At 38.5% G+C, this 21,672-nt stretch overlaps 1 protein-coding gene and 1 pseudogene across 8 annotated transcripts in view; one reads left to right on the forward strand and one right to left on the reverse strand.

The window, feature by feature from the left end:
- ZPLD1 (zona pellucida like domain containing 1) overlaps positions 1–21,672 on the forward strand; it is a 536,164-nt gene that overhangs the window by 114,846 nt on the left and 399,646 nt on the right. The window lies entirely within an intron of this gene.
- Positions 13,801–14,548, reverse strand: LOC106972232 (60S ribosomal protein L31-like; annotated as a pseudogene).

Consider the following 21,672-nt stretch of genomic DNA (forward strand, 5'->3'; position numbering starts at 1 on the left):
GGTCCTGGCTTTGTAAATGGAGGGGTCCATGTACAAAGATTGGAGAGTGGCCACACATAGCTGAGAGTGACCCCTTGTCAACAATCGACAGGGAAATGGGGACCTCAAAGTTAACACTACAAGGAATTAAATTTTGTTAGTAATAGGAAAGAGTTTAGAAAAAGACCCCATGTTCCAGATGAGAAGAGAGTGGGCTGAGATCTGGATTTCAGCCTGTGAGACCCCAAGCAGAAAACCCAGCCAGGTCATTCCAGACTTCTGACTTACAGAATTGTGAGATAATAAATGGCCTTGTGTTAAGCTTCTAAGTTTATTGTAATTTGTTATGCAGAAAACCAATTAGAAAGCTAATATACATTTGTAGAACAAAATGTATGACAAAAATAACAGAGACTAGAAGGGATAAATGAAAGTACATTGTTGAAACAAATGTTATAACTAATATTTTCAGTGAAGGAGATAAGATATCATAAAAATATTCACTTAATTCAGAAAAAGGCAGAAAATAAAAAAGGAACCAAGATTATATGGGACAAATAGAAAAACACCAGCAAGATGATAGGTCTAGATCTAATCATATCAATAGTTACATTAATTGTAAATGGACTAAACACCTCAATTAAATGGTAGAAATTCTCATATTGGATAAAAAGGAAGATCCAACTGTATGCTAGCTACAAGAAATGCATTTCTATTTTATTTGAGTGACAGAGAGAGAGAGAGAGATAGCATGAGTGAGGTGGGGAGAGAGGCAGAGGGGAAGGGAGAGAGAATCCCAAGCAAGCTCCATGCTCAGCATGGAGCCCAGCATAGTGCTCAGTCCCACGTCCCTAGGATCATGACCTGAGCCAAAATCAAGAGTTGGCTGCTCAACCAAATAAGCCACCCAGGTGCACCAAGAAATTAATTTTAAATATAAGGACATGAGAAGATTAAAAGTTTGGACCAAGATACATTATGTTAGCATTAGTCAAAAGAAAGATGGAGTGGCTATATTAATAACATACAAAATAGATTTCAGAGCAAAGGTTATTACTTGGGATTAAGAAGTTTATCTCATAATAATGAATGTGTCATTTTATCAGGAGGAAATAACATTCCTAAATGTTCATGTTCTGAATAACAGAGCTCCTAACTACATGAAACAAAAACTGATAAAACTGGGAGAAGAAATAGACAAATCCACAATTTATGGTAAGATATTTCAATATAATTCTTTCAATAGTTGATAGAACAAGTAAACAGCAAACCAGTTAAGATATATGACTTGAATAAAACAATCAGCCTGACCTAAAATAATTCACTTAACAATAGCAGCTTATTTTCAAATGCAGACATTTATTTTCAAGTGTGTATAGAACATCAACAGACATCATATTCTGGGCCATAAAATAAGTCTAAATAATTTTAAAAGGATAGAAGTCATACAAAGTATGTTCTCTGGCTACAGTGGAATTAAATCAGTAACAGAAGGATCTCTGGAAAGACACCAAATATTTGGAAACCAAACAGCATATTTCTAAATTACTCATGGGTCAAAGAAGAAATTAAAAGGGAAATCAGAAAGTACTGTGAACTAAATGAAAATGAAACTGTGAAAGAAAGTACTGTGAACATATTAAAATCTGTGGAATGCTACTAAATCAGTAATTATAAGGAAATTTATAGCACTAACCAAAGGAAAAAAAGCATTCAGTTTGGAAAAAAAAAAAACCCACGAAAACTGTCTTTATTCATAGACAGCATGTTCTTTCATGCAGCAAATCCAATGGAATCTAAAGATATTACTAGATCTAATAAATGAGTTATCAGGGTTGCTGGATACAGCATCAACATACACATATCAATTGTATTAGTATATACTAGCAATGAACAGTCAGAAATTGAAAAAGATAACATTTAAAATAGCATCAAAAATATGAAAATATTTGGAGTTATATTTGGCAAAAGAAGAACAAGTCCCATATACTAAAATCTACAGAACGTTGTTGAAAAAATTCGATAATAGATACACACTGTTCATAGGTCAGGAGAATCAATGCTGCTGTGATGCCAGTTCTAAACAAAATGAAGATTTAACACAATCGCAATAAAAATTCCCATAGGATTTAGTAAATTGTAAGATGATTTTAAAATTCAAAATAAAAAGTCAAAAGACCTAAAATAACCAAAACAACTTAAAAAAGATAAAAGTTGGAGGACTAACACGATTTGATTTCAAGTCTTATAAAATACAGTAATCAAGAAAGTGTGTTAATGGTATAAAGATGGGCAAATGGGTAAATGCAATAGACCAGAGAATCCAAAAATAGACCCACACACATGGAGAAAACTGAAACAAAACCGAAGCTATTTAAAGGTACAAAGGCAATTCAGTGGAGAAAGTGGGCTTTTCAACCAAGGGTGATGAAACAACTCGATATTTATATGCAATATAAAGAACTCGAATATATGCCATATACAAAGCTAAATTCAAAATGGACCACAAACCTACAAGAGTTAAAACTATAAAATATCTAGAAGAAAACACAAGAGAAAAACTTTTTGACCTTAGGTTAGGCAAAGGCTTTATAGATATAGCACCAAAAGTCCAGTCTGTAAAAGAAAACAATTCATAAATTGGACTTAATCAAAATTAAAAACTGCTTTTTGAGAGACATGTTAAGAGAACAGACCAGCCACAAACTGGCATAAAATATTTGCAAATCATACCTGATAACGGTTTTGTATTTAGAATATATAGGGCGCCTGCGTGGCTCAGTCAGTTAAGTGTCTGACCTCAGCTTGGTTCATGATCTCATGGTTTGTGAGTTTGAACCCTACACTGAGCTCTGTGCTGACAGCTTGGAGCCTGGAGCCTGCTTCACATTCTGTGTCTCCCTGTCTCTCTGCCCCTCCCCCACTTGTGCTCTTTCTCTCAAAAATAAATAAACATTAAAAAAATATATATATATATAACTCTCAAAATCCAACAATAAAAAACCCCATAAATTCCAATAAAAATGGGAAAACGATTTCAACAGACATTTTACCTAAGATTTACAGATGGCAAATAAATACATGAAAAGATGTTCAACATCTTTGTTATTTGTTATATTTGCTATTTAACAAGTACAAATTAAAATGATAAGGAGATTCCAAAATAAACCTATTAGAATGGCTATTGTTAAAATGGCTGACCGTAACCAGAGTTGGTAAGGATGTGGAGGAACTAGAACTCTTATATTGCTGATGAGAATGTAAAATGATATAACTTCTTTGGAAGACATTGGTAGGTTGAATAATGGTGCCTCAAAGATGTTCATATCTTGGGGCACCTGGGTGGCTCAGTTGGTTAAGTGACCAACTCTTGACTTTGGCTCAGGTCATGACCTTGTGGTTTGTGAGTTTAAGCCCCATATTGGGCTCTGTGCTGATGGGCAGAGCCTGCTTGGGATTCTCTCTCTCTCTCTCTCTCTCTCTCTCTCTCAAAATAAATAAATAAACTTAAAAAAAAGGATGTTCTTATCTTTGTCCCTGGAACCTGTGAATGTGTTTCTTTTTATGGTAAAGGGACTTTGTAGATGTGATTAAGTGAAAGCCCTTGGAGATCCAGATTATCCTGGATTATGCAGATGGGTACAATGTAATCATAAAGGTCCTTTTAAGAGGTAGGTAGGAGGTAGAGTCAGTAGTAGGAGACATAATCACAGAAGCAGGAAGTTAAAGGATGTTCTGAGAAAGAGGCCTTGAGCTATGGAATGCAGGCAGACTAGTGGCTAGAAAAGGAAAGCAAATGGATTTTCCCCTGATGTTTCCAGAAGAAACACAGTCTGGCCAACACCTTGACTTTAGACTTACTTTTGACCTCTAGACTGTAAGAGATAAATTTATGCTGTTTTAAGCCAGTCAGGTTTTGGTAATTTGTTACAGCAGCAATAGGAATGGCAGATTCTTAAAATGTTAAACATATATCTGCAGTATAGCCTGGTCCTTCCACCCCTAGATATTTATACAAGAGAAATGAAAGCATATGCTCACTCAAAAACTTGTATATGGATGTAGCAGCTTTATATGTAATGGCTAAAACCTGGAAACAAGTCGAGTGTAACAGGTGAATGGATAAACAAATCATGGTATATCCAGACAATAGAACATGAACAAAGGAATAAAAAAGAATAAACGTTTAATAATTACACCAACATGGATGACTCCCAGAATAATTATGCTGAATAGAGAAGCCAGAAAAAGAGAAAATGTACTGTAGGATTCCATTTTTGAAAATTCTAGAAAATGCAAATTCGTCTACACTGACAGATCAGTATTTGTTTGGAATGGTAAGGAGAGAGAGAACAGGGAGGAGTGAAAAGGAAGGATTATAAAAGGTCATGAAGAAACTTTTGGGGGTGATGGATATGTTTGTTATGTTGATTGTGGTGATGGTTTCATTACATCTTTTATTCATTTACATCATCAAACCTTATCAAATTGTATACTGTAAACATGTGCTGTTTGTTATATGGGAATTGCACCTGAAGCAACAACAGGAGCAGCAAAAAGAGTGTTGTGAAGATTCAGTGAGATGCTATGCATGTAATGCCGTAACTCCTGGTACGTAGTAAGAACTCCAAAAATTCTGATTTTTTAATGTTTATTTTTAAGAGAAAGACAGAGTGCAAGCAGGGGAAGGGCAGAGAGAGGGAGACACAGAATCTGAAGCAGGCTCCAGGCTCTGAGCTGTCAGCACAGAGCCCGAGGTGGGGCTTGAACTCACGGACCATGAGATCATAACCTGAGCTGAAGTTGGACGCTTAACCAACTGAGTCACCCAGGTGCCCCCAGAATTTTAGCTATTATTATTATTTAGTTTAGAGGAGGGAGTGTTAGAACAATAATTGTGAATTACTAAGGATCTTCTGAAAGAAATGCTGTTACATTTTTTCACAGTAGACACTGGATAAGAAAATAAGGAACAGATTTATTAAATATAGCACTTAAATATAGTGCATAAAGGTATGATGCAATCAGGGTGTAGCTTGATAGTGTCTTTCTATTTTAGAATAAGAGGTATGAAAGTCTTTCTTGTTCTTGGTATGTCAAGTTTGCTTCCTGAGTGGCCAGGATTCTATCATATTGTTTTTGGACATGGTAGCTGCTTAACAAATATTTGTCAGATTGAACTGAATTAATAATAATTTCATTTCCCTAATTCAGGGATCTGAAATTCATGGTCAAGTATACTTTGTAAGCTAATTAACCTCAACTCAACTTTGGAGATTCCTTGCCTCAAGACACTTAGTCTTTCTTCTCTGATGCAAAAGACTTAGGTAATGATAGACAGGAAGCAGTGACTTATGAGAACATGCCTGGGGAACTCCAGAAAGTATAGGGGGAAGTGTCTAGGAGAGGTGAGATTGGGTTGGGCTGGGGTTGGCAGGGTGCTTCTATTTCCCACGGTTTTCACACATTCTTTTATGAGTGTAGTAGACTCTTCATTAAACAATCTACACTTGTGTTTTCTTTTTAGTTCTTATTCTTACTGGATTAGGAGCTAAGTACTAAGAAAGAAAATTCTTTCTTCCACACTGTGCCTACCCCTGAAGTTAGTCTTTCTTTAAACATGGCACTGAGTAACTTAATGCTGGTTGCATGGAAAGGTTTAAAAGCCACAGATGATTCCTTACACGGCTAGTTTTACAGAACATTATTGCCTTGAGAGTAAGCAAATTCCAAAGTATAATTGTTTGAAACTGGTCAAGTCCATCGTCTAAGTGAGGATAGGACTGTACGTCTTTAGTGTTCTTTCTTATACTGACAACAGCTGCCTGTGGTGTAGATTTTAATTACTAAAGAAATTTTCCTATTAAAAAGGCAGTATAAGAATAGGAGACATTTCACATGTAGCTAACATATGAAATATGCTAATTCCCATTAATAATCAGGGAAATGAAAGTCAAAATCAGGATGAGATACAATGATGTTGGCCAATTTTAATCTGATAATATCAAATGAGTGAGGGTACAGGGCAACAAGAACTTTTGTACCCTCTGGGTGGGAGTGTATGTAAAGTAATGCAACCACTTTGAAGACACTGTGGTATTGCCAAGTAAAATTGAGTTTGTATCTACTCTATGACTTGACAATTTTACTTCTAGTTTTACAACCTAAGGAAACTCTTCCTGCATGTGTGTAACCAGACCTAACAACAAGTAACAAAACTCCCAAAACAACCCAGATATTCATTGCAAGTAAAACAGAGAAATAAATTGAAGTGTATTCATATAATGGAGTACTATAGAGCAGTGAAAGTGAATGAACTATAGCCACATGCATCTCTAGGAGTAGATCTAGAATTGAGTGAAAGACGATAGTCATAGAAGAATAGAATACATAAGTACAGGCTGAATTCCTTTTTGGACGTGTTAGTGTGAAGTGTTTACTGAACACCCTTGTGGAAATACACACTTATGGGCAGAAATGTGAATTTGAAACTCAGGATTCAGGCAACACTTGGGTGACATTTGGTGGAGTGAAAGCTGAAGCCATTGGTGAGAATAACAAAGGAGAGATGTGAAGTGGGTGATGGTAACCACTGTGATGAACTGAATTTAGTGAGTGGAGTGATGAAATAGAAAAGAAGGTTAGAAATGTAGAAAAAAGAGAATATAGGATCAGAAGTTAAGGGAAGAGTCAGGACTAGACACATTATTTTCAGGGCTCTGTGTAAAATGAAAATATGAGACCCCTGTTAACAAATTATTAAGAATTTCAAAATGAAGATGGAAAAACCCTAAACTGAGCTGGGTCTCTCTAAGTGTATGGCCTCATGTGACTGCAGATACTGCACACCTATTGGGTGACTCTGGAAAGAGTTTTGGGGACGAGCCATCAATAGGGTCAAATACCTCAGGGAGACTGAGAAAGAGAAATGAGAAAAAAATGTAAGTCCTTTTTGCCCTTTTGATTGTGAAAGGACTACTCATTAAAGAGTATTTGGAAAAGCATAAAAATGTATAAAAAAATGTCCTTAATTTGATTTCCTTACAAGTAATATTTTAGTGTTTTCTTTTCCCTACTCACTTTCTAAGCGGACACATGCATTATATGACTAGTTGGTCACTGGTGACCCTGAAGGGCTGACCATGTTGGTCAGATACACATAAGTGAGGAGTAAATGAAGTTGAAGTGGAAGCATAAAGCATAAACACTTTTCCAAGAAGCTTGGTGGTTGTAAAAGAATACAGAAAGGTGATACCTCATGAAGGTAGGAAGTTTGGAAAAGCCTTGTATGAGTGTGGGAGACCTGAGGAAGACTGCCAGAGAGGAAGATATGGGCATGATGATGGATAAGAAGACCCTCTTGGAGGAGTTGGGGAAGAAATGGACATGTAGTTAGCAGGAATGTCCATCTTTGAAAAAGGAGTAAAGGGGAGGATGGATTACACATGCTGAAAATTGAAGAACAGAGAAGGAAAACTGATTAAATTCACATCATGTAGAACAGTATTAAGAAAAGAGAAGATAAAGAGGAGAGTAGATTTTGAGGTTAGTGATAACAGTTTGATAAGGCAAAAGTGATAAAGTCTCATTCAGAACTGAACTCTAAAATTGTGAACATCAGTGAAGTTCCCACTGAGGCCAGATGGTATGATTTTGGAATGAAAACAAGTGACCCGAGTCAAGATTTTCTTCAAGTAGTATTCAGTAGCCTGATACATGAGCATTGAGAGTGAATGACAGAATTTGAGGAAGGATGACACAAGGGGTTCTGGTTGTGTTCATGGGAATAATACTAAAGTTTTTCATTATGAGAACCTGGAGTGGTAAGGAGGTGAGTAAAGGAGGAAATAGAAGAATGAACATGCTGAAAGCAGGATGAGGTGACTGAACAGCCATTTCAGTAGATGTGAAAGGGGAGGAAGGATAGGTTGTGGGCAAAGAAAGGAAACCGAGATTTAAAAATCTTTCAAGGGAGCAATTCTGCAGAATAACAGAGCCAGGGTAAGTGTGAGTGCTTCAGTAGAGGTGCAGAGGTGGTATCAGAATGTTGAGGCTGGAGTGTGGCGAGGGCCATCCCATATGGATACTGAGATTAACAAGACATTGCCATGAATGAGTCGGGAGAAGATGTAAGCCAAAGGCTAAGCTATCAAGAACAATACTGAGGGGTTCACAGGTTGCTAGAAAACAGCAACACAGAGGGAACTGGGAGCCAGGGAAAAGTGTTTCAAAAAGCCAGGCGTTGCAGAGAGCCATGGTAGATTGATGGTACGGGAGTAGCTGAGAGGAAGTAAGAGTATGTTGCTTCCTAAATTGTGATGATTCTGAGGAATGGTAGGAGTAGATACTGCTGGAGAGTTTTGACCTGGTGTCAGGTCAAAGTCGGGGGAGAAACAATCCAAGAGAAGGCTTAAGATGTATGTGAGCTAGTTCACAATCAATTAGATTCCACAGGGCACAATGTTGAGTGTTGATTTATAAATCTGGCTTCTCTGGGAGTCCATTTCCATCTTCAATCTCTGTCTTTACAGCACCTCAATACAGCACCATTAAATACCCTCTTTATTTAATATTCTTCAGTCTTCAGTCTCCCAAATTTTCATTTCCTACCTGTGAGCTTGATGAGTCAAGAACAATTCTAGCAGAATCTGCCATAGAGATTGAATGGGTTGGCCAGAATAACAAAGAAAGTCAGTGTTGAATCTGGGGAAGGAAAAAACAATAACAAGGGACAATGGCAATGATGATAAGGAGCTCAAATCTCAAATTGCGATGAGCATAGAGGAGTCTAGAACTCTCACACTTTGTTTCTCCCTTTAAAGTATTGGCAACAAACTGAAAATAAGGTTTTTGTAAGCATTTTATAGCATCTGTCTGCTGTCTTTGATGTTCATGGGAAACAAGTCCTTTTAATTATAGCAATTGAAAACCAGAAATAACAAAGTAAGGAGAATGAGTTTTTGAACAGTTAATTTTTACCTTGGGTTTATGTTTAAGCACGTATATTATCCATCAGTGTTTGAATTACAGGCTACATCCCTCTTTATATTTGCCTTTATTATTTTACACCAGGATGTTTTTGAGCATGGCTTCATAAAAATTTTCCAGCAATGCTATGCATCCTAGGAACAAGAACTGAGAAATTAGATGCAAGACTTTAACAAGGGTTGGGAATTAGTAACGTTTTCTATTTAAAAGAAGTTTAGATTGCTGGTTTGAATGAACTATAATATATGAGCATTTTGAATTTATTAGGTTATAAAGTCTATGTCACCAAATACAATGTCTTGAAATGTGGAGCCACTAAAAGAATATGTAAGTAGAAACAAATTGTGGAAGTCACAGGTAGATATGATTTGGCACATAGGTGCTGGAACAAGATAAGGTTACTTGATAGCTTTCCCAGTAAAAGAGTAAACCACGGAACCTCTCCCTCTATATGCCAAATAAAAGTTAAACTTGTCAGTGCATTTCATATATATTTTTTACAGTGCTGCCAAATAGGATTTGTATAACTCTGTCAACAAGAGCAGATTTTTAATCGGTCAGTCAGCTATCAGCTTTCAAGTGATTCTTGTTGGATTATTATGGGATAGACATTGAGCTGGAAAAAGGTCTATTTCCATTCCTGGAGGAATTTATAATCTAAGAGGACAAAGCACACAGACACACACAAATCAAAAATTGAGGAAGTTGCACTCATTAGGGACCTCTAACACATTGGTTTATTTACTCAGTGGGTTCCGAGAAACAGAGTCTTTCAGAGATTTCTGTTACATTTTGATTGTCTATATTGGAGGTCTAGTTTTACTGAATTTACTTTCCCATATTATTATTATTTTTTGTTAACTTTGGACTGACCATTTTTATCTTTAAGAAATCATGAAGTCATGGATTCTCAGAGCTTCCATGGATTCTGGAGACCATGTTCTAGACAGGATGGCACTGAATTCCACAGGTGACATGACTGGCCTGGGACCTCATAGTCCTACCGGCCAGCACCAGAGGCAACACTCCCATAGCAATCCTCAGTAGCACTTAATATGTCACTTGGCTGTGCCTAGTGCAAGGGATAGGAGGTGTTGTGCTTCTGAGGCTGTAGAAGCAAGAGGGGGAGAAAGGAGAAAGTGAAATTAAATCCTATTCATCACTTAACTAGAAGAGGGAAACCAGATGCTGATGGAGGAAGCACCATAAAAAAGATACTGAGAGGGCTGGTAGCCCTACATCCTTGATATGATTACAGTTTTAAGGAAGGAGGTTAAATTAATGGAAATTGGGAGAGTTATCAAGATTTGTATTGGAATAAACACCATTAGTTACATATTAATAAAAAGCTACCAAAGTGTTGCCCTTTGGTATTTATTTTCTTTTTAGATTGTTGGCTTTGAAATGTGTGTTTGGTATATTAATTACTCATATAGTTAAAAATAGAGCTCGGTTTTATGGTACTAAATAAGAAAAACAGGCTTCTTTCCATTTCAGGTAAATTATACCTGAAGTATGGTTGGTGAAATGAAAACCAAGAGGCCTGATAGAGACACTGGGAAAAAACCATCTCTTGTTTGGTAAAACAGAAAAAGGAGACAAGGTGATTTTTACTACTCAGGCCATAAAGACATCAACTTCATCTTGTGACTTTTTTTTTTCTTTTAATTTGAGAGAGGGAGAAAGGAACAGCATATGCATGCACAAATTGCTGTGTGTGTGTGTGGGGGGGGGGGTAGGGGCAGAGGGAGAAAGAGAATCCCAAGCAGGCTCCACTCTCAGCACAGAGCCCAGTGCAGGGCTTGAACTCACAGTCCTGGGATCATGACCTGAGCTGAAATTAAGAGTCAGACGCTCAACTAACTGAGCCATTCAGGCACCCCCTCATCTTGTGGCTTCTTACCTTAATTGCAGGCATAGTACATTTACATTAGGATGCAAATAATCTCTTGAGTAATAATAGAAATCTTAAAATTAGTAGCTATAATTTATTAAACACCTGCTATGCAGTAGATTTTTGTATCGTTTGCTCTGTATGCATTATCTTGTATCTTCACACCAACTACCCTGTGAGGTAGATCTTGGCACCTTTCTTTACACACTAGTCGCTTAGACTCAGGGGCCTTCAATGTTTGGTTCAAGATCAAGTAGCTAGTGGTCGAGCTCCATGGGCCGCAAAGTCAGCTTACTTCTGCGTCTCTGTTAAATCCTAAAATGTGACGTGGTAACGGCAAGAACTACTTTCAAAGAGTTAATTATTTCAAATTCTTAACATCTGGTTCTGTAGGTAGTAAAAGAATGTGCCATCAAATATATCAGAGTCACTCTTTATGAGTTTATACAGGGAGAGGATAATGTATCTTTTTTTTTTCAAAGCATTCCTTTCTACCAAAAATGTTTGGAGACTAAGAAAAACCCTCAAAGGATTAAATAAAAATACTTGATTATATACATGTGTAAGGTATATAAATGTAGGGTATAGGTATTTAAAAATGGATAAGAAAACAAAACAACTCTTTGAGGGTTGATTCTCTTTAAAATGTAAATATGACCTTCAAATTCTGGAGGTGGCTCTGGGTTTGCCATGCAAGGAGATGGGAACCTTCGGGCTGAAGATTACCTGCTGATACTAGAGGAGAAGTTGTGGAGAGGAAGGGTTAATTTTTAGTGAGATTCATTAATTAACCCAACAGATATTTACTAACAGCTTACTAGATGCCAGGCACTATTCCAGATGCTAAGGTATAGTAGTGAGCATAGCAGACCAAAACCCCCACCTTTATGGAGCTTATATTTAGATCAGCTAGTTAATGAATTTGCAGAGGGGAAAAAAAAAGCAGTGCAGGGTGAGTTAATCTATTAGGGCTAGGGGAATGGCTGTCCAGAAGAGCCCAAATATTGTGGCCAGGTAGAGACAGATAAGAAATGGAATGTCGGAGCTAGGGGCTTGGGGGGCAGGAAATGCTGATGAAGATGAGGAGGACACTGCTTCAGGGCCTTGAATCAGGAAGTAGGTGCTGGACCCTAGGGGAAGGGCCAAGGAGAAGTTTTGGAGATAGGGTGTTGGAAAGCACGGATCAGACAGGGAGAGCCGGCACTTCCAAATATCTAAGGATGGGGAAAAGGACACCTCAGCTCTGAGGGAGGAAATAGGGAGAATGGCGATCTTCCTAGGGAATGGCCATTGCCAAAATGCCTGAGCAACTTCTGGCTGTGTCATTCACCTGTATGGCATCTCTGCTCCTTAACTATTTGACAGGGATTGTCTTAGCATGTCTTCAGCCAGGACATTATCTGCAGGTGGGTTTTCCTCACTGCCCAGCAGTCCACAGGGTGGGGCTAGAGAGACCCTCACATGGTCATGAGGAGGGAGTTAATGACTCACTTTCCCTCAACTGAAACCACATTGAGCCTCAGTGAAGGCTCATGTGGTTTTTTTTACTGGGGAGTTTAGATAGTTTTCTCAAAGTTCTGTGGGTAAGGGGAGGGAATTGGGTGCCTTGCCCATGATATATCTCCAGAATTCCCTTGTTCTCTTCCTTCCACAAAGGCTCTCTGCTTAGGTTTTGGGGACAAAGAGGACTGTCCTACAGGGACAACCCTTTCTTAATGCTTCTCCCTTCTTTTATTTCCAGCATTTCTTTTCCTTTAACCCTTTTCTTGGTATTTTTGACCCACCCACACTTTTTCTGAGGACCCTTACTATTAATAACCAAATTTCTAGTCTCTCAGTCCTTTCTTGTAAATTGCAAATTTTGCAGCCTCAGGCATTATTGATTGTCAGTGCTTAACTTTATATTCTTTATATTCCTTTGAATGAGTACTCTAGTTAATATTGCTAACACAGTGTTCATGGATTCTATGGCCCTAAGTTATACTACAATGTGATCTCACACTGGCTGATGATAAATGATGTCTGCTTCAAATTGCTTTCCTCTAATTCTTAGATTCACCCCAACCCATAGGAGCAGGGAGAAGATGAGATCTGGTTCAGATGACTCTACTACAGTAGCTTTGTAATCTGAATATACTCTGAACATCTACTGCTCCTTCTCTGGGGAGGTTCTATTATGTACTTGAATCCCTCATCTGCTAGGCATCAGGAGAAAGGATGGCTGGAAAGGAATCAATGAAAAAGATTATGTGGAGGGAAGGTCTTGGATCAGTAATTGTTCTCTTAAATCTTGTGGGTAGTTTCCATGGAAGCTAACTTTAGGCAAAGATGAAAAGAGAAGGTGACTGGGTAACCTATAAGGCCACCTTCCCTAATAAAAGTTCCAGTCACGTGTTGAAGGACATGGAGTGTGGCTGCTCTGTTCACATGCCACTGGGCTCTCTCTGGAAGGAGGCAGTTAGGAGTGGTGTAGGGAGCCATCTTTTCTTGAATACCTACTGTGTGTTCAGCATTGTCAAATGCCATCTGTTTATTATTTCATCTAATTCTTACAAGAGTCCAGTGATAGGGGCATTATATGAGCTCATTTTATGGTGAGGAAATAGATGTTTAGAACCACACCCAGGTTACACAGCCAGGATGTGACAGAACCAGGATTTAAATGAGCCCTGAGCAACTTTGATGACAGTGGTACACCATGAGTACTCTGGGGTGTATCCTAAAGATGGAATAACACCCTGTTAGGGCTCACAATTCCTTCTAGCTCCTGGACATCTCTCCAGTCATGTGGTGATAGCTGTTACTCTAACAGTTTCCTGCTTGCTTTAAAAGTAAGGTTTTTATGCTCAAGGACAGGGGAAGTGTAGAAAAAACATTGCTTCCTTTGCTGTTTTGTTTTTCTTTTTGGTGGTTTTCTACTTTTATTTGACAATCAGTGGTTAGTCCTCATCCACATTAACTGTCTTCAGATTTTTGAAAGTAGTGACACACACATAACAAATAGAGCTTTTTGGTGAATCTTCATCCTCATTACATTTTCTGGGCAGCCGCACACAGATATGTGTGGAATATTCCTTATTCCTTCAGCCCAGACAGCTTTGTGAAGCCTGGTCTCAGTGTGCACATCTGAAGTTCACATCTCCTCCATGGCAAATTCCCAGATCTCTTTGAGTGTCCATGGGCCACACTTCTTGAAACCCACTCCATGGATTAATTTGTGAATGTCGATGGTGTGCTCTCTGGTCACTGCCTTGTTGATGGCAGAATGACCTTCCTTATTCTCATTACTCTTTGTGGGAGCCATTTCGCTGGGCCCTTGTTGGAAACGATCTTAACACAGAGGTTAGAATTTGGTAGAATTGTATAGTAAACTTTCTCTCCTGCTACTCACCTCAGACCAGCCCTCTTTCTCCTGTTATGAAGGATTTTAAACCTTTAAAATACTTTTAGCAAGATAATTAACAAAAAGACCCTAGAAAAAACAAGAGCATAATAGATAATAAAGAAAGCATGATAAAGGGGAGGGGATAGGTCAATAAATCATTGAGAGACTTGGTTATTTAAAACAAAATGCATTTGAAATGTAACCTCACAGTGTACACAAAAAAAATAATAAGAAATACCTTGAAAAATTAAATGCGAAAATTTTAAACTATAAAAAGATAGTAAAAGTGTCAGTAAATTTCTACTTGCATTTTAGCTGAGAAAAGTCTTTCTGAATACAAAAGCACTGAAAAAATTGCAAAGGAAAATTATTTAGACTTCACTGTATACTTAAAATATAAACAATCAGAAAGGCAATTAAAGGGTAAATAACACGTTAGGAAAATATAAGAGACAAATATGATAGAGGAAGAGTTAAAAAGTTAAAGATACCACAGCTTTTATGATAGAAATACTAAAGCAAGGCTTTATTTCTCCTGGTATAAATATGTTTTAAGATATGGCTTATTATTTCATATTGCTGAGATTTTTTTGGGGGGGCTAATTATAAACAAGCCTTCTAATTTCAAGATGTACAAATCTGATATCCATGATATCTAGGTCCCCATGGAAGTTCTTGAGTAATAAGTTAAGCAGTACAGATCTGAGAATGGGCCCTGTGTCAAGTTGCTTGAAAACTAACCAGGTAGGCATGGATCCCGAACCTGGGGGCATTAGGCAGCCAGCTCTAAGTCACTCAGCTATACTGGCAGCCAGCCCACGCTTCTTCATCAGTATTCACGGAGATTATGAGAGACAGAATGCCTTATGAAATCTAGATACACAATATTTGTGGAGTTCCTTGCTCTTTCACTAGTTGAATTTTCAAAAATGGAAACGAACAGTCTCAACGACTTTGTGAGTCTGTGATGCCTTCTGATGAGCCATCGGTTTCCCTTTTTAAGTCCACAAACTATATGTTTATTAATGTCTTTGATAATATTGTCTGTTTTTAAGATTATTTATTTTGAAAGAGAGAGAGAGAGGATAAGGGACAGAGAGAGAGGGAGAGAGAATCCCAAGCAGGCTCTGTGCTGACAGCACAGAGTCCATCACGGGACTCATTCTCACCACCATGAGATCATGACCTGAGCTGAAACCAAGTTGGACCCTTAACTGACTGAGCCACCAAGGCACCCTGATAATTTCATTATTTATATAGAGTTTGTGGCTTCTAACTTCATTCTTTTTTTGAAAATGAGAACTGTAATTTGCTTTTCTTCAGTTGTCTGGCACAGCTCCCTCCCTGAATTTCCTTAAAAATTCTTGAGGTTCTTTCTCTTCCCATTTTTTCAAAATTAGGAAAAAAAAAAAAAAAAAGGGAAGCATAGGTGAATTACCAGTAAGTTCAAAGAACATTTTTTTAAGCTTGCATGTTTCTGATTGAATTACTATTTCCAGTGCTTGCTTCGACAGCACATATACTGAATTACTATTTCCAAAGGAGTGAGTTAGTATGTATGTATGTTAGTGTGTGGGGAAGAGTTTTGGGGAGGAAGGAAGGGAAGAGAGAGAGACCAATGGCTTTCCTCTTGTCTCCTTTGGGCATCTGGGGTCCAGGAGAATGTTAGGGGAACAAAGCCCCATGAAAGGATCATTTGGAATTGGAATGTTACTGTGTTGAGTTTACTCGTCACTTTTTCTTTCTCTGATTTTTATTGGGTTGAGTATAGATTTTTAATTTGGGAATCTTAAAGGAGGGAAAAGAATCTGCTGACTTCATCGAATTCTTTTCTATACTGCAAATCATAGAGCATGTTGACTTCAAAACAAATTCAAACAGAAACAAGTTAAGCTAAATAAACAGACAAACCAAAAGTCCCCCAAAAAACAAATGGCTATTTTAGGCCACAAGGAGGATAAATAAAAGCTTGAATGCCTAAAACCTTCATTTTTGACAAAAATCATTACAACCGAGGATGCTGCTGCCAAAATTTCAGAATGCCATAGGGCCCAGGAACTAACAATTTGGCTTTTTCCCAAGTTAAAAATTTCCTCTTTAAGTAAGATACAAATGAAAAAGACCACATCGTTTATATTTTTTGAAAATGCCACTGCATTTTTTTTTTTTAAATTGCAGCTCAATGCTATTTCATAAGCTTGACGTTATAAGGATTCTTCCTAAATTAAGCCCTAGGGTTTGCTATTTCAGGCTTCCTGCTCAGTGAGCCCCATGGCTTGTGACATTACTTCTGCTCTGTTTACCAATAGTGTGAGTCAGGGTTTGTGGTTGTGACAGAGTCAGCTCCACAGCGGTTTTATCTTCTCCAACTTTAGGGAAGATAGCAATAGACTGGAAGGAAACTTGGAAGATCCAGTGGCCCTGAAACATCATCTCTGCATGGTAACCTCTGTTCTAATGGAGCTTAGAAACTATAGGCTGGATGGTCATGAAGTATTTCTTTTATAAAATGGCACATAGTCATTACTTCACAGCTGAACTTTGGTATTGCCTGTTAACTCCTTTGCCTACAGTCTTCAACCCATTCAGCATATTGTCATCAGATGCATCTTTCCAAATCATGGTTCTGATTATCCAGATGGAGACTTCCCTCAACTCTTAACCCAATTATATTTGCTTCCTGTATGGAAAAGTGATGAAAAAAATCACATGTCCACTTAATAATCATTGAAAATTTCTTGATTGGGACAAGTTGATAAATATTATTTCCTGGTAAATAAAGCAGTTGCCTTCACAATAAGTCTTGGGGTGAGGGATATCCAAACAAGTAACCAACTCACAAAGTAATTTCAAATTTCATTGAGTTGACATTTGCTGAATTATTTCAATTTATGTCCTGAATTTTGACAGAGAAAGCATTTTCAGTATAATCCACAATATGTGGACTCATAAGCAAAGCAAGAATATATGTACCACTAATGCTAAGTAAACTTGTATATTTTTAATTTAATTTAATTTATTTATTTTGAAAGATAGAGTACATGGGGTGGGAGGGGCTGAGAGAGAGGAAGAGAGGGGGAATCCCAAGGAGGTTCTGCACTGGAGCTGGATGGCGGGGCTCAAACTCACAAACCATGAGATCATGACCCGAGCTGAAATCAAGAGTCAGATGCTTAACCGACTGAGTCATCAGATGCCCCTAAACTTGTATTGTCTTAAACATTCCATAATGTTATCCTGAAAGGGAGAACTATTTCTTTAAGAAATTCTTATAAAATCTATTCAGTTGTGATGTAGAGAGCTAGTGCTCACCATATGTTATGTTTCCTTTCCTGTCTCCTTTGCCATTAAGTTGGGGACATGTGACTAATTCTGGCCAGTGGACAATAGTTAGAAGAGACATGTTTCTCTTGGGTGAAAGCACACTGGGAGGCCACACAGTCTAGATGGTACAGGCACAGGATGGTAGAACCTCTCTCAGCCTCCTGGGTGCAGGAGAGCATTCCACAGACCAGTGCTGGGCAGGGAACTTGGGCAAGAAATAAACTTTGCATGATTTAAGGATTAACTAGTTACCCCATATAACCGAGCCTCTCCTAACTAATACAGAGGTGAAACAGTAAGTACCGAGTGTTAGGTACTCCTGCAACTGTATTGAAACAAATAAAATATGAATTCTTTTCTCCTTCTTCAGTGGTTTTCTGTGCCCTGGAGAATACCTGGCTTTTTGTTGATAGCCAGTTGAGATGTCCTGCTATTTCATCTGGAAGTCCTGGTCCTGAGTGTCTTCTGAACTGAGACTGAAGATGACCAAGCCCTTCAACACTGTGCCTTTCCTGATTGGCAGAGGCTGGCTGATGCTGGTCTAAAGAGCAGAACTGGTACTAGGCTCCTGCTCCTCCCCTGTCTGCCCTATCTTGTTATGAAAAAGCTGCCAGCTCTGAGCACTCGGTCATATGCACCAATAATCACAACCCTCTCTTGATTAAAATTCACCTGCCCCTTCTGAGTGCTTTCTCAAATCAGAGTCTCAAATTTTAGCCTGAATTTGTAATCTTAACCCAACTTCCCTTTCAAATCTTAGGTCTTACCCCAACTCTTCCAAACTGATTTACTTGGACTTCCTGGACATGTCTCCTTCCTCTGGATCTTTTTTTTTTTTTTTCAACGTTTATTTATTTTTGGGACAGAGAGAGACAGAGCATGAACGGGGGAGGGGCAGAGAGAGAGGGAGACACAGAATCGGAAACAGGCTCCAGGCTCTGAGCCATCAGCCCAGAGCCTGACGCGGGGCTCGAACTCACGGACCGTGAGATCGTGACCTGGCTGAAGTCGGACGCTTAACCGACTGCGCCACCCAGGCGCCCCAAGGATCTTTTATTCATATCAGATGAGATCAGGAACCTTCAGGGTGGTATGGCTGTAGACTCTCTTAGTGATATCATTGCTTTTGTCTAAATGTCTGCCTTCCATTTCAACTCCTACCTAGTCTTCAGAGAGCAACTCCAGTTTCACTTTGTTTCAAAACGATTCTTTGAACCATATTAAACTTTCTATAGATTCAAAATCCTTATCTTTAATTCTAAAACACAAGGAGCTCTGAAAACTGAAAGCTTTTAAATACCTCTTTTGGCAGCTAAACCCAGATTGATCTAAAGAAATTTGGAGACAGAACTTGAGCTGACTTGTCTTTATTTACCTGTAATTGTGATCTCACATCGTATACAAATTCATATTCTGTTTGATTTTGATATGCTATCCTAGACCCTTCTGGGGCTATTATATAATATATAGTGATACCTGTCTACAATCTGAAACATTCTGAGTTCAGAAAATCATTTGCCTCCAGGGGTTTAGTAAAGACATTGTAACTCTGTTATTATCTTTATGGAGAAAACACTATATCTCTGTTTTCAAATTTCATGATCTATCTGAATGCTTTAATAAAACTAACTTCTAGGGGTACCTGGGTGGCTCAGTCGGTTAAGCATCTGACTTTGGCTCAGGTCATAATCTCATGGTTCATGAGTTCCAGCCCCACATTGGGCTTTGTGCTGACAGCTCAGAGCCTGGAGACTGCTTCAGAATCTGTGACTCCCTCTCTCTCTGCCCCTCCCCTGTTGACGCTCTGTCTCTGTCTCTCAAAAAAATAAATAAACATTAAAAAAACCAAAAAAAAACCTAACTTCTAGCATAGACTGAAATTTTTGATAACAAACAATATTCTTTTTTAGTTTTTTGGGTATAAAATTTCTAAAAGTGATGAATTCAGTTGCACAAAAATGTGCTGTCTTTATTTTCTGTAAACTTGGTTTTTACCTCAAGCTCCTTCACCTGCAGAAAACATCAGGTAAATTCAATCAAATTAGTGATTAGTCAGTCATTTAAGGTTTTGAATTGGTCAGTTCCGGGAAGTAAGCCTGAAATTCGTGCTCCAGCCAAAGGACCCACATTTAGCCACTTTCCTTGCTCCTTTTGAAGGCCCAGGAAGCTTTCAGACATTTCCCTGTGGCCCCTTGGGACCCAGATCTTGCAGTCCCTCTCTACCAGCACTGTTTTAACACTTCCGTTGCCATAACATATGGATGCGTGGTAAGTGTACTGAAATCTGCATGAATTCTGTTATTTCCTTGGTTTATGCGTGGGAAATGAGGCCCCAGACTTACTGGAGCTTTGATTATTCTTCCTTCTCCACTCTTAAGGGGTAGGAATGGAGGCAAGCAGTTGAAATGCCCATGTCTTCTCTGATTCCAGAAAGATTATTAATTAAAATTTCCTCTTCAGGTGACAAGGCAAGAATTCTTCTAAACTTACCAGTTTTTGATATTTAAAATATTTAAATTTTGAGATATTTAAAATATTTAAATATTATCTGATTAAGGCTAGAAGACCAAAAATATGTGGGAGGTGGAGTGGGTGGTGAGTGCGTGGTTAACACGTTCGAAGTTCATTGTACTGTATGTGTATTCCCATTTAGCATTATTCATATTCCAAACTGAACAAGCTGTCTCCTGTGCAAATGGAGTTTTATGTATCCCTGGATGAGTGATTTTCAGACTGGTTTCAGGAAGCAGCTGAGGAACCTGTTGAGAAAGAATTTCTGCTAGCCCACTTCCCCCATGCTGGTCCTAAGCATATCACACACATTCATATTTGGTTCAGTCTTTTACGTCTTTTATATGCTGTGGATCTGTGTATGGTTTAAGTAGTCAAAAGATTTTGAAAACCCTTGCATCTAAATGGGATTATACAGAAGATTTTTCAAACACCTGGTTGCACTTAGTAATCCGTTTCACTTGTAATCAATCATTGCTTAACCAGAACCACCTTCCACTTTCAGCTGTGAGTGAACAATTCGATGGGAATCTTCTAAGTCCAGTGATGGAATCTCCTGGGTACTAATGCCCATGCCTGTATGTTTCAGGCTCTGGGAAGTTTAGTTGAAAAGACCTGCAGTCTGCTTCTTTTTAGTCGTTGCTCCCCCCACCCTCCCCTCCCATAGCCCCACCAAACCTTGGCTGCTTGTTTATGGGGCCGAGGGATAGAAAAGCTTTATCATTTTTACTGCTATCTCTTTTCCTCTTGGGAGACACAGAATTAAACAAAAGAAGTCTTTCCCGTGCTCACTTGAGTATTCCCATTTCTGCTGAGAACAGACATGATCAGTTTGGATATTTTGGCCTGTTGCGTTGTAACTACTCATTCCTTGGCTCACACACCCCTCATTTGTCACCTGGAACCTTGTGCTAGCCTCCAAAGTGGCCCTCTTTCCTTTATTTCTCCTTGATCTTGCCCACTTCTAAAATGTCACTCAAGTGTTCTTTTTCTAAAATGTACAGCTAGCCATGTTACTCTTAAAAATTTAAAGATTTAAAAAGATTCTGTATTGGCTTTGCATTTTTATGGGATATTAAAATTCTTTGCCTCGATCACCAGATATTTAATGATTCCCAGCATGATACTGGTAATTAATGATTACTATGCATCCCGTGTGCAGTCAGTATGGTAAGACATTTCACTTACCATCATTTGCCCTTCACAACCACTCTTTGAGGTTAGTGGTTTTATCTCCATTTTCTAAAATGAAAAAGCTGAGCTGAGAGAGATGACTTTTCCCAAAAATAATGAATAGCAGGATTCCTCCCTTCACTGATCTTTCCTGTGACCCTGTGTATCTCAGACAGGGCAGTCTTCACTGAGAACAGCACTGAAGCCTTCACCATAACCTGTCAGGCCTCCTTTCCCTCCTCATGCTGGGTCCCCTGCCTGCAATACGAAGAAATCTTATTCATTGGTTGTCTTGAATTAAGTCTCAAGATCCAGATCACTGGTTCCTTTCTCTGTTTTACCATTTTGTCCCTCAAGACACAGATACACCTTTCCTTGTGGACAAGTCACGTTGCCACATGGTGAATCCTAGGTATGA

This window comes from Acinonyx jubatus, chromosome C2 (assembly GCF_027475565.1).
Source record: "Acinonyx jubatus isolate Ajub_Pintada_27869175 chromosome C2, VMU_Ajub_asm_v1.0, whole genome shotgun sequence".
NCBI classification, from domain to species: domain Eukaryota; kingdom Metazoa; phylum Chordata; class Mammalia; order Carnivora; family Felidae; genus Acinonyx; species Acinonyx jubatus.